The following is a 16,864-nucleotide window of genomic DNA, read 5'->3' as shown; positions in this document are numbered from 1 at the left end:
AAAGTCTGTTCTTGACCGGTTTTGGCCATCTGTGCTGCGATTTCCGAGAGAACGCCGCCACCTATGGCCATCATTTTTGGCCACCTTGCTCAGAGCCCCCCTCCGCCGCATGTGTGCCGAGAATTTTTCCCGTCGATTAAAAATGACTGAGATATTAATGTTTTCACAAAATTCCCCATTCTCTCTGCTGCCCCCGCTGGTTTAAGGGGGGAGGGACTATAAAACCAGGAAGTGGTGTGCCACACAGTCTCTTCAAGATGGAGGAAGGCAGAGGGTCACGTTTCTCTGAGCTGTGAATAACACTGAACACATGTCTACTCAAATGTAAGTGTCCTTAGTGGTTCTAAAATGCTTGCAGAATGTGTCTATTGGTTCTAAAATGTTTGCAAAAAGTGTCTATTGGTTCTAAAATGTTTGCAAAAAGTGTCTCTTTTGGTTCTACAATGCTTGCAAAAAAAATGTCTATTGGTTCTAAAGCTTGCAAAAATATGTCTATTGGTTCTAAAGCTTTCAAAAAATGTCTATTGGTTCTAAAGCTTGCAAAAAGTGTCTCAATTGCTTCTAAAGCTTGCAAAAAATGTCTCTATTGGTTCTAAAGCTTGCAAAAAAATGTCTATTGGTTCTAAAGCTTGCAAAAAAGTGTATTGGTTCTAAAGCTTGCAAAAAAATGTCTATTGGTTCTAAAGCTTGCAAAAAGTGTCTATTGGTTCTAAAGCTTGCAAAAAGTGTCTATTGGTTCTAAAGCTTGCAAAAAAAGTCTATTGGTTCTAAAGCTTGCAAAAAAATGTCTCTATTGGTTCTAAGCTTGCAAAAATATGTCTTTTGGTTCTAAGCTTGCAAAAATATGTCTTTTGGTTCTAAGCTTGCAAAAATATGTCTATTGGTTCTAAAGCTGGCAAAAAATATGTCTATTGGTTCTAATGCTGGCAAAAAATATGTCTATTGGTTCTAAAGCTTGCAAAACGTGTCTCTATTGGTTCTAAAGCTTGCAAAAAAATGACTATTGGTTCTAAAGCTTGGGTGTGGCTTGACGTTGAAAGGCACTACTTACTGCAGATGGTGGCTTGGGTGCAATGGCTTGAAGTTAAAATGCATTACTTACTGCGAATGGGGGCGTGGGTGCATTGGCTTGAAGTTGAAAGGCACTACTTACTGCAAATTGTGGCTTGAAGTTGAAAGGCACTACTTACTGCAAATGGTGGCATGTAGTTGAAAGGCACTACTTACTGCAAATGGTGGCTTGGTTGCTTTGGCTTGAAGTTGAAAGGCACTACTTACTGCAAATGGTGGCTTGGGTGTGGCTTGAAGTTGAAAGACACCACTTACTGCAAATGGTGGCATGAAGTTGAAGGGCACTACTTACTGCAAATGGTGGATTGGTTGCTTTGGCTTGAAGTTCAAAGGCACTACTTACTGCAAATGGTGGCATGGGTGCTTTGGCTTGAAGTTGAAAGCACTACTTACTGCAAATGGTGGCTTGGGAGCTTTGGTTTGAAGTTGAAAGGCACTACTTACTGCAAATGGTGGCTTGGATGCAATGGCTTGAAGTTAAAAGGCATTACTTACTGCAAATGGTGGCGGGTGCATTGGTTTGAAGTTGAAAGGCACCACTTACTGCAAATGGTGGCATGAAGTTGAAAGGTACTACTTACTGCAAATGGTGGCTTGGGTGCTTTGGCTTGAAGTTAAAAGGCACTACTGTAAATGCACTTACTTCCTGTTTGCACTCTATATTGATTTTAGATAAAACGCTACCACTTACGGCTGTGATTTTTGGCCATCTTACTCAGTCCCCCTCCGCTGAGCAGGTGCAGATAATTCTTCCCATCAATGAAAAATAAAAGTGTTATTAGTTTTTAAAAAAATGTTGAGAATCTCTCTCCTGTCAATCACTCCATGAAAGCCACACCTTTTCCGGTGGGGGGGGGGGGGGGGGGGGGGGTGGTGTTATAAAACCCGGAAATGTGGGTGTGGCTCAGTCTCTGCAAGATGGAGGAGGGAGAGGTCACGACTCACTGTCTTTAGTGGCTTTGCACCCTACTTCAAATGGTATGAAACTGCACTTGAATTTGGTGGCCTTATACCCTGCTTGAAATAGAATTTCAAGGATTAGCCATGAGTCAACTACCAGCCCACCAGCCGTGAGTGAGTGAGTTGCCAGCACAACAGGCTTGATTGACTGAGACGCCAGCCCAAGAATCCATTTGGCGCACAATTTGCATACTAGCCCTCTGGAAACCAGTCCCTTCAGCCCACAACACCCATACTAGCGCTCCAGAAAGCCCCCCTCCCCCAACTGGCCACCAATATTAGAATTGGTGGAGAGGTGGAATATTGCGTTGGATGACCAGCCCTCCTGTGTGATGCTGGGACCCAACGGGTCCCACTTAGTCTAGTATATTTCAAAACTGTGGCAACTTTCTTAATTGATAGAAAGTTGTAACAATTGTGGAAGGCTCTTTTAAACATATTTTCAAAGGAATATCAGTGTGGGCGACATTGATGTTAGTGGCATAATGGCAGTCTTAAGAGAGAAATAATTGGGCATCAGAAAATCCAGTCCAGCGTTGACAATTAAAAAGTGCAATACTTTGTAAGCAGTCAAGGACAAGAAGCTTTTTATCCTGAATGTGAATGGAGCCATCAATCTACGGGAGTTAGATTTTAGAGACCAAGTGAATTTTCACAGCCTTCATGATTCCATTCATGCCCAACAGTAGAAGAGGATAGAAACGTGGGAATTTTAACCCCAAATTTGGTGGGAAGTTAAAATGAAAAAATAATTAAACCCACACTTACTGTATTTTCAACCCAGTTGTTTTCATTTGCAACACAGTTTGGGTTGGGGAGAAGCAGTGAGAGGTGGGGCCTGGGCAGGGTAGCATGGCCAGCAGGGTTGTAAAGGTTGGGAGGGATGTCTACAAAATCCACGCCACATCCCACCAACAGATTTCCAGCCGCACACACATTTTAATGTACTACACCCTCTACACCCAGCTCCCAACAGTTTTTACTGATGAGGACTCGCACCCAACATTGATGTGATCCACCACACCCTCACACACGTCACATTGCCATTACACATGTGTGCTGAATCCTGCACGCATGTCACTTCATTAATCATGCCAGGCAGGTGACACAAACAGTTGCCCGGCATTCCCTGATACACTCCCCTCTCCCCTGCCCTCCTTATTGCTGAGTAAAGTGTGCACCGTCATTGTGACAGCTTTTTATGGCAAGTGGCTTGTCTAAGCCCTGACATGATGGATTACAAACTCCTAACACCAAGTCTGTTTTCACACAGTTCCCTTGTGTGGGTGGGTGGGTTAGTGGGAGTGGAGGAGCGAGGAAGGGATAGAGGAAGGGAGGGAGTTTCTAATATTGGGTTTAATTAGTGCTGGTTAATTGGTGCAAACCACATGCAAACTTACTTCATTAGACGGGTATTGAAATCTGCAGAAGCCTGGTAGCCACTGTAATTAAAAGTCAGAGGATGCCCCACAAAATATGCGTGTGATCTACATATTCCAAGGTGGTGCAGGTTAAGGTGCATTGCAATCCCTATGCTATTTTCCAGCTGTGCAATTTAGCCCTCCATGTTTTATTCAGTCACCCATGGGCTGTAAATATAGAAGATGTGGTCATAATTTGTCACCCATTCTTAAATATCATTAAGAAAATGTTGAAGACCTGCCATTTTGAAATGATGTTCTTGCTGGTGGTGGTGTTCCTTGCTCCTGCTGTCCTGATCTTGCTTGGTAATGATGGAGGTTACAAATGTGGTTGAAATAACCTTGATAGTTTGGGCAGTGACCTTTGAAGCCACAGGGCCTTGGGGAAGGAATTGGTGTATGTTTAGGATGTGGATGTTGAACCCATAAGGTGAATTTCTTCATTTTGCTGGTGTAAAGCTTCTGACTACACTCATCCAAGTAATTGGAGACTAATTCTTTACATTCTGACAGAATATTCAGCCTCTGACTTGCTCTTGCCTTCATAATATATATGTTGCAGCTTTAGAATATGCTTCCCAATATGTTGATGGGGGATTTGATGGTAGACTTGGTGATTGTAATACATTTGAAAATCTAAGGGACGCTAGGAATCTCTCCTTTTGGAGATGGACAGTGTTTGGTATTTGATGAAGCAAATGTCACTTGTCCCTTTCCCGCTTCTGCCTGAATGTTTTCCAGGTCTTACTGCATGAAAATAAGAGCTGTATCATTTTGTCAGGAGTTGCGAATGGAATTGCACAATGTGCGACTGTCAGCAAACATCGCACCTATAAATCTCTCATCTCTCCTCTCAGCATTAGTAGCAAACGTCAAGGCCTGTATTTCTGACAAGTACTGCACAGACCATCAGGGGATCACAGAAAAGCTGTGTGGACTCTGACACTTCATCAGTTGTGGCATTATCAGCTGTGACTCCAAAGCTTGGGCTGTATTTACAACCAAATTCAGAAATTCCTGTCAAAGGCATGTTCCTTATTTTCAGTTCATAATTATTTTGTGGACTAAAGATAAATAACATTCCCGCTGAGTAGGCCTGGCCCATTCTTGCAGAGAAAGTTTGAAGCAAGAGGCCAAGCAGGAGAGAAGAAGAAAGCTGTATTAATTTAGCCCAGGCAAGGTTACTTAATGCAGCCAAGCAACACATCATACTGGAATCAAGCAGAACCGTGTTGCAGACACTAAACACTGTAGGTGCTGGAGTCTTGAACAGAAATGCTGTCTGTTCAAGGTAGCGTCTGTGGGAGAACGGACAGATGACGTTTCAGGTCAGGACCCTTCTTCAGACTGATTGGAGTAGTGGGGAGAAAGCTGGAAAAGCGGTGGGAGTGGTACAAAGCCTAAGTGACTGAGGCTGGTATGGTGAATAGTCATAGAGTATTACAATGTGGAAACAGGCCCTTTGGCCCAACTTGCCCGCACAGACCAATATCCCGTCTACACTAGTCCTACCTGCCTGCATTTGGCCCATATCCCTCTATATCTGCCTTATCCATGTACCTGTCTGAATGTTTCTTAAAATAGCAAATGGGTGGAGAAGGGCTGGAGATGAAAAGAGCAGTCCTTGGCGGACTGAGAACAGTGTTTGCTGAAATGGTCGTCTAGTTTATACTTGGTCTCGCTGATGTAAAGGAAGCACCAAATGAACTACAGTAATTCTTCCAGGTGAGACAGATGTTCACATGCACCTCTTCCAACCTTGTCTATTGCATTTGATGCTTCCAATGTGCCCTCCTTTATAATAGTGAGACTGGGTGAGTATTTTGCAAACACTTGTGCTCCGAACACTTACCCACCGAGACCTGCTGGAGCTCTCGGTTGTAAACCATGGGAAATGTGGGAGCTGGGTAATAGGAGATGGGTGTACAGAGCGGAGAGGAATAGGGTGACTGGGGTGGTGGGAGATGGTGGTCCATCGCCCTCCTCCCTTGTGTGAGGGCTGGGATGGGGCCAGGGGGAAAAGAGGGATAATACTTAAAATTGGAGAATTCAATGTTCACATCGGTGGGTTGTACGTTATCCAAGTGGATTATGAGGTGCTGTCCTTCCAGTTTGAGTGTGTTGTCCTCCACGACTGTTTTTTTTAGGATGGAAGTGTAATCAGATGACTTTCTGCAGACTCCATGTTGGTACAGCTGTACAAAGCCGCCTTGAATTTAGTTTTTAATTTACTCTACTTTCAGGCTACCTGTTACTGAATTTATATTTAACAAAGATCTTTATAGTTCTCATGTAAAACACTTTACATCCGGTTAAACTGTGAAGTGCGGAAGACCTGAAAAGTCTACCGCATCTTTTCTAGACACTGTGAGCTTCATGTCAACAAGTAATTTCATTGCAGCCTGGTAGGTACGACATTAATCTAATGTGAATTGGAATCGGAATATACTTGAGGAACTTGAGGGGTTAAATAAATAAACTTAAGGTGTAAAAGTGTTAAATATATTATCCAACAATGTCAACATTGGATTCCTTGTCCTCAGAGATTAGTTTGTCAGTCCTATAATATTTTACGTGGCCCATTTTTCACAAAATAATAGTTTCTGAAACAATCTTTTTTCTTAAATATCAAACACGTCCAATACTTGTATTCACATAATTCATTGGTAAATGCCCTTCTTCGACTCTTTTGTTAGTTTTAGATCATAGAAGAGTACATCACAGGAACAGGCCCGTTGTCCCACAATGTCCATGCCAAACACGATGCCAAGTTAAACTAATCTCCTCTGCTTGCATGTCCCTCCATTCCCTGCATATCCGTGCTGATGCTGTTCCCTACTAATCTCACGGTTTCCTTCCCTCTTTTGGTTTAGTATTTTGATTCTGCTTATTTCATCCCATTAGTCATTCAGGCAATCTGTTTTATTTTCGGTGCTTTTTGTCCCCCTTCATTGTGTCTTAATTTGCTGCCCTTGTGTGATGTTCTTCAACGTTTCTTTTACCCTGTTGTTCCACGTTCTTGCTGCCCAAACCACAAGGTACGTGGCGGGCATTCATAATCAAAAACGACCACCCAGATTCTGGAAGAAATGCATAACGTTTCCGAAGCTCAGAGAATCTGGCCAACTATTCATAGTTCCCACAGAACCTGCAACTCAATTTCCTACCTGGAACACAATGAAAAATTTGAATCATCACAGAGGTGACAACAGTGTAAATACGAGCTTGCATCGTGTAAGTCTGTTTCAATAGATTCTTGCTGTTCTTAAGAATGATTTACTGAGGGGATTAATTTGGCACAATTCCAAACTGGAATGTGGTTGCTTTTTTTTTTAATGCATTACAGATCCTTTTATGCTCTTTAACCTCCATTCAGTGGCCTCTCAGTTTCACCAGCAAGCTGTACACCAGACGGTAAAATTCAAACTTATTTCCTTATGAGCTTAGAAAAATCATCAGAGCAAAACTGAACAAAAAGGTTTTCATCTCAGATGTTGCAAAGGGTGCAAAGATTATTACAATGATAAATAAGGAGGAGCCCCTTCAGCGACAGACTGGTTCCACCAAGATGCAGGACAGAACGCCACTGGAGATCCTTCTTCCCTGTGGCTATCAAACTGTACAACCTCCCCTTCTGTCATGGGGTCAGCTGAGACTGATTCCTCCGCCCCCCCCCCCTCCACTCCCCCGCCCCCCCCACCCCTCGGCAATCTTTGCGCATACCCAATCTTCCTCTCGTCACTTTAATTTCATATTTCATGTATTTTGTGTTTTTATGACTGTTGGCAGATCAATTTCCCTCCTGGGGTAAATAGTTCTATCGTATTGTAACAGATAAAACCATAACAAACAACTTGGTGAAAACATAGAAACATAGAAAATAGGTGCCATTCGGCCCTTCGAGCCTGCACCGCCATTCAATATGATCATGGCTGATCATCCAACTCAGTATCCTGTACCTGCCTTCTCTCCATACCCACTGATCCCTTTAGCTACAAGGGCCACATCTAACTCCCTCTTAAATACAGCCAATGAACTGGCCTCAACTACCTTCTGTGGCAGAGAATTCCAGAGATTCACCACTGTGTGTGAAAAATGTTTTCCTCATCTCGGTCCTAAAAGATTTCCCCCTTAAACTGTGACCCCTTGTTCTGGACTTCCCCGTGTGGGCGACATTGATGTTAGTGGCATAACACTTTCCCCGTTTCGGCGTCTGGTTTCACACGCACACACACACACACGCACACGCACACGCACACGCACACGCACACGCACACGCACCTGCACCTGCACACGCGCACACACACATACAGTTTTAATAGATATATGATGATTATGGAATCATTGGTCTTGATTCCCATCACCCACCCTCTTCTCATCAGCATTTGCCCACCGCCCATCTCTCTGTCTCCTCTCACAGTCTCCCAGCTATCAGTGGGCATTGCTGGCTACCGAAAGGTGACTGGACATTGTAATGTGTGACCAGTCACTCAGGTGGCAGGAAACCCACAGCTATACATTCAATCAAATTTATTTATTTTTTTGTCAAAGTTGAAGCATTTCCTCAGGTCACAAATTGTCTAATCTTGTCAGAAATGTTTATATTGAAGTTTACAGCTGCTCACTGTACAACCTTGAGGCCATGATGAAAAATTGAAGATATAATGCAAAAAAAACATATCACTGAGAATATCTCAGGAAAAATTGTCGAATTACATAGATTGTAAATATTTATTGTTTTTATACCTGAGTTTCTGAATAAGACTTCTGTTCTTATGAATAAGACTCCAGTGAGTCTTCATACATTTCATACTTCATACATTTTCTGTGAAGCTGGGGAAGATAGTCAACAGTAAATTATTTATGTAATGACAACGTTGTTGGGAATGAACGCAATCAATAAATGCATCTCAAAGGAAACTTGTCTTGCTGCAGCTATTAGATCAATGAATGGCTGGGAAATACATTCAGATCTAAAGGATAATTGGAAGCAAAGTTATTGATATATATTTTGCAAAGGGAGCCCATCACAAAAGGAGCAGCAATTCTGCGTAACCAGAGGTTCACTGGATGCTAAAGCGGAAAGCGTTGGACAATGGATGCAGGCGTCATCATACCCACTTTAGCACATCATAGGATGCACAGCAAATTCATACAAAACTACCCTTTGTATCAGATCAGTAATCATCCAGTTTCAATTGCACCTTTGCAGACATTATTCCAGAAACACGCAGCCAAGATTCACAATGCCTTGCACCAGCTCAAGTTAGCCAGCAATGATTCAAGCCATGCCCCTGGCTCCTACAGGAGAGCTGCTTCATTACTGCAGCTGAAGGTGGAAGAAAACATTCCACAGGTGCTGAAGGCTTACTTGAAGGGAATGATTGAAAACAGGTCAGAGCAGAAATTCAGATATTCCGACCCTGAGAGGAGTCATGGTGAAGAGGCAATGGGAGGAGGCAACGGTTCAAGTAAATATAATGAGTCAAACCCTGTGGATATAGATGCAACACTGCAGGAATTTTAATGCACATTCACACCACTCACACAACTCACACACTGTTATATGCAATACATCAGTATCACTCAGCTATCAACAATCTCTACCAATCTGGCTTAGGACCAAACCCAAAACTCCACTGCATCCTCATACACTCTAGACTTTACCACTAACTTCTCACATGACCTTTCTGTTATTCTACTTTGGAATAATAGCATGTGGTGCTCACCAGCCTAGTCCCCTCTCCCTTTCAGGAGATATAGGACTCAATAAAGGCCAGGAGGACAAGCATAGCTCCAAATGACACATGGATAAGTGACATTTCAGGTCGGGTCCCTTCTCGATGGTCTGAAGAATGTTCCTGACCTGAAACATCACCTATCCATGGTCTCCAGGACGCTGCCTGACCCACTGAGTTATTCCAGCACTTTGTGTCGGTTTTGTAAACCACCATCTGCAGCTACTTGTTTCTACAAGCATGACTCAGCTCTTTCTCACCTCTTCTCTATCGCAAGCCAAACGAGTCATTATTTTTGAATTAGTAGTTGATGGACTCCTTGAAAAAATTTATTTGGTGTGTGAAAAAAAGGGACACAAAGTGATGGCGTAACTCAATGGGTCAGGCAGCTTCTCTGAAGAACATGGCTAGGTGATATTTCGTGTTGGGAGCCTTCTTCAGAGCTATTGTGCTGGGGAAGTGAAATCTGGAGGTGGGGACAATGCCTGGCAGGTAATAGGTTGATATATGTGAGGGGTTTTCTGATAGGCACATGGGACTTGGGCATCACACAACTATGCGAATGGTGTGGGCAGGAAAGGCTGAGACGGAGATAACGAGATTATCTTGGAAACACAAAGGAAGGTACCGAGCCTCAGCAGACGGTGGTAAACAGGCCAGCATCAAGTACAATCACCATCGTGGATGACCCATCCATCGGGACAATGGGAGCCCATCCAGGCGATGGGATAACGATCAGGCTGAGGGATCAGGACATCAGCAAACCCCTTATCATCGGAAGCCTATTGTTCATGCCAGATCGAAACTGGGAATCATCAAAAGAACCCTTTTGTCCAGAGGACCACCTGGGGGGTTTCAAAGGAAACTCAGGTATAAAAGCCGGAGTCAAGCCAGAACTCGCTCTCTTTCTGCTCTGCTGGACGGCTCGTGACCCTGCATCGACCTAGCTGTAAGTACCCCAGTGACCTGGTGAAGTTCCCGAAATAGGATAGAGGTTGAGAGGAGAAAGGGAAAGGGGGAGTATACTTGCAAGTAAAATTGTGTAAAGTAAGTTTTACGACGTGCCCGATAGTTTTCCGTCCATAGTCTTAGTTTAAAGCATAATAAGTTTAGCCACATATTATGTAGTGTTGGTGAGATTCGATTTCTCATTGTTTAATAAAGCCTGTAAATTTTAGACTTGCTTTGAGTCCATCTTGGTTTCTGTTTTCTCTCATCAGCACACTCTGGTCAATTCAACCTTTTATCATATCCCACCATAATTCCGAGGTCTAGAACCTAGGGGAATCCCTTTTGTTGTATTCTCTCTCTTGGAAACCGCTCGAGTGGAGTGGTGGCCGTTTGACCCTCTGACAAGGGAGAGAATAACTCGGGCAGTTGGGCCCGAAGTGGAGTAAAGGGAAACAAAACCCCTACACTAGATAGGCCTCTTAAATATAGCAGAGTCAGGGGATATGGGGAGAAGGCAGGAACGGGGTACTGATTGGGGATGATCAGCCATGATCACATTGAAGGGCCGAATAGCCTACTCCTGCATCTATTGTCTATTGTCTATTTACCTGCTTTTATGCACTTTCTGCAAGTTCTTCTCCATTTCAGATAAATTAGAAATATTTGCAACTCATTCACAGTGTTATTCCACATGCATGTTAACACTAATGTTTAGGGCAAAAGAGTTTAAACATAAATTGGGTAATGAGAAGTTCAGCTTCTGGATGGGTATAAAATAAAATGTTATTGAAGGCAAGAAAGAAAAGTTTAAATTGAGTATGGGCAGAAAACCAGCAATCTGGTCCACTATTCCTCCAAATGACTGCAAATCAAATTGTTGTGTAATAGGGGTCTATGCCTGAGCCAGAGAATTGAATGAACTTAAGGTAGATACATAAACCTGAAGTAACTCAGCGGGTCAGACAGCATCTCTGGAGAAAAGGAATAGGTGACATTTCGGGTTGAGACCCTTCTTCAGACTGAGAGCCAGAAATGAAAGATATAGACGGTGATATACAGAGATATAGAACAAATGAATGAAAGATATGCAAAAAAAGTAATGATGGTAAAGGAAACAGGCCATTGTTAGCTGTGGGCAAGGTGAAAATTAGTTAGGGACAATGTGACTCAACAAGACGACTTTGAAGCTAGAACAACGACATGTGTCTAACCGGTTTAAAGCAATATCTGCAGTCCTTTCGTGCACAGTTGAATAAACTGTGTGTGTATAACAGCAATAAAAAATGGCAGCACAGGTGTGAGTGAGTATCAGGTAGTTGCTGGACACACAATTTGCTGGCAAGAATCATGACCACATGAAAAATCAATTCTATACTCCACAAGATTTCAGTCGCCATATTTGGATGGCCAAATCTATTCTTTCTTTATAAAGGAAGAGCAGTTGGTTTTCTTGCCTGCTGAGTAGTAGTGCATTGATTTGCATGGCTTAACTTCCTGTATCACACCCCTGAAATGGGTTCACACCTTTAGTACAAGAATTGTGAAGACAATTCTTGGACTCAAATAAGTGAAATAAGTCATTTTGAAACTTGTCTTCAATGACAATTACTACTTTGTGGTTTTTAATTTTTTTATCTTAATTCATTCTTAGAATATTGCTCTTAGACCAGCACGACTGCAGTTATCGGCCATTCCTGCTTGCCCTGTGAGAATGAAATTTGATTGCCTTAAGAGCCTGTCCCACTTGGGAATCATTTGCTCGTCATTTACGCGACATCCTAAAAATTGGTTGGCGTGTCGTGACGAGCAAATGGCGCGCGGTGGTGTATACAGTGACGTGCGGTAATGCGCAGCGCCCCAGGATTTTGTGAGGCTCAAAGTCCTCGTGCGCCACCTGCATGACGTATCCCTTGCGCACGCTGACGTACTGATGGCGTACGTGTAGCGCGTGGTGATGCATGGCTATGCCCGGTGACGCACGAACGTTGCCTATGCTGATTTATTATGCGTCACCGTACGTCAACGTCCGTAACCATGCACCGCCCGTATGCCGTTGGCGCGCCATTTGCGTGTCATTTGAGCTCCGCACCACGTGACCACCCGGGTATAAAGCGCGCGTAGTTTTGAAAATTTTTCACCATAGTATCTTTGATTTTCACTGGGAAAATCCTTGCCACGGAGATCGGACTAAGTACAAACGACATTGCAGATGGCTCCCAAAAGAAGCAGGGCCCTCAAGAGCACTTGGCGCGCGACTGTTGTACTGCTAGACGATTTTCGCGCGACAGTCACTACCGGCCTGTCGCATAAATGACGCGCAAATGACGCCCAAGTGGGACAGCCCCTTTACTGAGTGGATTATTGGTACCAATGCAGGACAATCTAATTGCTTGTTGGATCATTTTGGAGGGAAGATAAGAATCAACCTGTTTAATTTAAGATGGGTCTTACAGGAAGAGATATTGAGCTTACCTGGGCAAATACATGCTGGAGTTTAGAAAAATTAGAAATGGGTGGCAGAGCGGTAGAGTTGCTGTCTGTATGGTGTTTGCATGTTCTCCCCGTGAACGAGTGAGCAGGCTTTCTCAGGAATCCTTGGTTTCCTCCCACACACCAAAGATGTACAGGTTTGTAGGATAATCGACTTGGTATAAATATAAAATTGCCCCTAGCGTGTGCAGGATAGTGTTGGTGTGTTAGGATCGCTGGTCAGTTCGGATCCAGTGGGCTGAAGGGCCTGTTTCCGCGCTGTATCTCTAAACTGAACTAAAAACCAAACCTCATTGAGGCTTACAAAAGTCCTAGGGGCTTTACAGGGTAGATGTATGGAGGATTGTTCCCCCTAGCATTGGGATTGGCCCATTCAGTATCGATGAGCAATTCTTTCACACGGATTGTACCCCAGAGGGCTGTCATGTATAACCGAATATATTTAAAACAGCAATTGTTAGGTTTTTGAATATCAAGGGAATGGAGGGACATGGTGTAAGGGCAATGAAGTGATGCTGAACTAATGTATCAGCCAAGGACTTTTGCATGGAGTTAAATGACTTCATCTTGATTCAATGCCTTGTGTTCCGTTGTGCAGGTCAGTGTCTAAATAATCCTGCCTCAACAGTGAATTATTTTATTGTTATCTTTGAACTCCTCAGAAAGTGCATTTGTGGATTTTAGATTGCAACAATTGGTATGGTATCAGAGATGCTTAAGCATCCTTATTGATTTGTCAGCACTAATTGAAAGATAAATCGATACACAGAAGTGGCAGAAATTTCCCTTCTCCTTGGCACCTACCCTCAAAGGGGATATGGAAGCTTGATTTGTTTGTATGATTCACTGAAGGCTACTCTGGAAAAAATCTCAGTTTAAAATATTCACCTGCCACAAAATACCACAAGGGAAACTTGTGATTGAATTATGTGTAATGTGAAGCTGAGCATCTGAAGTACTTGTCTACCATGACGTCCACAATTTTACAACACCTTCATCACTTGTGGACATGAGGAAGTTGCACAAGTTCTTTACTGTTTGTGTTACCACTGGGTGTGTGCAAGGACAACTATCATCTGTGTACTGCAGCTCATTCACAAAGCTTCAGGTTACCTTGGTTCTGGAGTGTAACTGCCAGAGCTTGGACTGGTTTACTCCTGCAGGAAGTTCTTTGGCACTGAAACGTAACATTGGAAAACATTATTGGTGCAGGGATGTTCATAAGTTCTAGGAACAGAATTAGGCCATACGGTCCATCAAGTTCACTCCACCATTCAATCATGACTGATCTATCTTTCCCTCTCAACCCCATTCTCCTGCCTTCTCCCCATAACCTCTGAAACCCTTACTAATCAAGAATCTGCCAATCTCCACCTTAAAAATATCCAATGAATATCCAATAAAAATGTGGATATCAAATATGTTTGAAACATTACATCTGGAAGAGATGAGATTCCTCTTAGCAGGTAAAGCAGACCAATTCCAAAAGACGTGGTCTACGTTTATGGACCTATTACAAGCATGAGGTGCAATAGTAATTTAAAAAATAAATAAATAAATAAATGGTATCAGGACCTGGCAATGGGAGGTAAAACAACAAAAACAGACTTGGTTGGTAGTCCCCTTTCTGCGGAGTTTAATGTTATAATAGAGCGATTGTCCCTACTTTCTTTTTCTTTCTTTTCTAGGGTCTACTTTCTTACTTTACTTCCTTCTCTAACTTCTTTTCTAAGGGGCTTTCTTTTCCCAACACTCTCTTGCACTTCACGACTCTTGCGCACTTTCTTTACTTTCCTTACTTCTATCTTTTTCTTAAAGCTCAAAAAAATGAAGCGGTACAAAAAATGTATTAAGATATATGTGTTGTGTATTATTGTAATTTACCGTACTTCTAATAAAAATAATAAAAAAATAAATTAAAAAAAAAATCCAATGACTTTGCCTTCACAGCAGTCTGTGGCAACGGATTCCACAGATTCCCCACCCTCTGACTAAAGAAATTCCTCCTCCTCTCCTTTCTGAAGGTACATCCTTTTATTCTGAAGCTATGGCCTCCGGTCCTGGAATCTCCCACTTTCCCAACATCCTCTCCACATTCATTCTATCCAGGCCTTTCCCTGTTTGGTAAGTTTCAATGAGGTCCTCCCTCATTCTTCTAAACTCCAGCGAGTACAGGCCCAGTGCCTTCAGACGCTGTCCAAGTTCTTCTTTGACGCGAGGCTTCACTGAGATTGGTTGGGATGGTGGCATGCAAGTTATCGTGCAGCAGATGTCAATTTGATGAAGGTCCTTTCTGATTGATGGATTTTAAGGCTTTGGTGAAAGTTATGTATCATGGGTAGTTCTGCCTCTTGCATTTCTCTTGTAGTCTTTGTGTGCTGAAGGTGCATCCGTTGTGACTCCAGGTGTACAGGATCCACTCTCCAATCTTGGGAGCAGCTCTTTGGACACTGGGATCAGGAGGTCCACAGAAACTACTATTATGGTGATACAGTGGATGGCATGACAAGCCCTTTGTAGTTACCAAAGGCAGACTCGTCTCCTTACTTGAAAATGTTCACAATAATAACGTCTCAGGTCCCCAGGAATATAGTTCCTTGTTGTGGATGATGAGATCTTGTGCTTATGACTGAAGCTCTTCAAGTTCTAGAGGTTCAGGGGATACCGTCTATTCCCCAGCCTTGGAATTTTTGACTTGGGATACAGACGTCTTGACTTATCGGTGAGGAGTGATGCCATAGCTGGCCTGGGTGGACTGCAGTAGGATGGAGTCAACTGCACTGGTGTCAATGACAGAAACAGATCCCGTCACGGTCACTATTCTGTCAGCTGGTAAAATGGCAGGCGGTGATAGTTTTAATAATCCAGAAAATAAACTTTATTAGAAACAAAACACTACTTGTTGGATCAAAAATATATATTTTGTGGTTAAGTACTAAAATACAAGCCAGAGAGACAAGGGACTGGATTGCACTGATATCATCCCACACCTTGTCTTGGCCCATGTGGTTATCTGTAGTTGCTCCAAGCATTAGAGTAAGTACGAGAAAGGATAGATAGGGTGAATCATTTATCCAAGGTAGGGGAATCAAAAACCAAAGGACATGGGTTTAAGGTAAGATTTAACTTACTCCCATCAAATCCCTCAGTTTCACATAATTTTCCCCCCATTGACCTGCCTTGAATATACTCAGTGATGATAGCTCCACAACCCTGTAGAGTAGGGAATTCCAAAGATTCACAACCCCAGTTTAATCCTGAATGGATGACTTATGGCAAGTCCATGACCCCTGTTTGTAGGTATGTTGCAAAGCCTACCTGAAGATCGCTGAAAATCTGTCCCAGCCCGTGTGCGTGATTTTGGCGCCGTTTAGAGGGGGGCGGGTTTAAAACGCAATTTTCCCTAGGCTTTTCAAATCGAGGTTTTTCAGCCTAGTTAATTATTAACGAAAAATCGCTGGAAGATTCCGTAGCTGGAGCTATTTTTAGTTTTAAGGGCTTTCTTTACTTGTTATAGTAGGTTAAAAATTAACCTCTAAACCCGCGACCGCCGACAACGGGTCGGATCTCATACAGGGGAAAACGGAAGGTAGGCTGTTTATTTTTACGTTAAAAAAGGCTTCTTAAGATCCCTTTATACAAAGTTTAATGTTGCGAGTAGTTAATTTGGGCCCCATTATATCCCGCAGTATTTCTCTGGGCATTTGAGGGCACAAATCTACCGCAATGTGAACGTTCTAAACCAGCGCGTTCACAGGATCCCACTAGAAAGCTGATTTAAATGGACTTTAATTTACAGCAATTGAACACTAAATTCCTTCCATTTGGCCTTTAAATTAATGTAAATGAGATGTAATAATCATGTTTTATTGTGAATTATTTGTGAATATTATTTGGACACTTAGGCTATTTAAAAATATTAATCATTTATTAAGAAATGGATAGTTGTTTAGATCTAGTAATTGAAGTTTGAAATTAGCTACAATTGGGTAACTAACTAATTATATGCTTTAATTTCAGGTCATCCAAGTAAGATTATTTTATATTTGTTTCAGAATGCTTCAATCTATGATAACTGAAAATTTCATTCAGTTCTCTTAATTTTTAAGAAAGTTATGTGCTTTTGACTGTCCACGATCACAGCTTTTTTGTTATGTCCATAGAAAATCAATAGGGAACAAGATGCTAATTTCCGAGTATGAAAATGGCCATAACTTTTTAAATACTTGAGAT

Source organism: Amblyraja radiata, chromosome 2 (genome assembly GCF_010909765.2).
Source record: "Amblyraja radiata isolate CabotCenter1 chromosome 2, sAmbRad1.1.pri, whole genome shotgun sequence".
In the NCBI taxonomy this organism is placed as follows: domain Eukaryota; kingdom Metazoa; phylum Chordata; class Chondrichthyes; order Rajiformes; family Rajidae; genus Amblyraja; species Amblyraja radiata.
The sequence above is the reverse complement of the archived record's forward strand: the minus strand, read 5'-3'. Positions refer to the sequence as shown.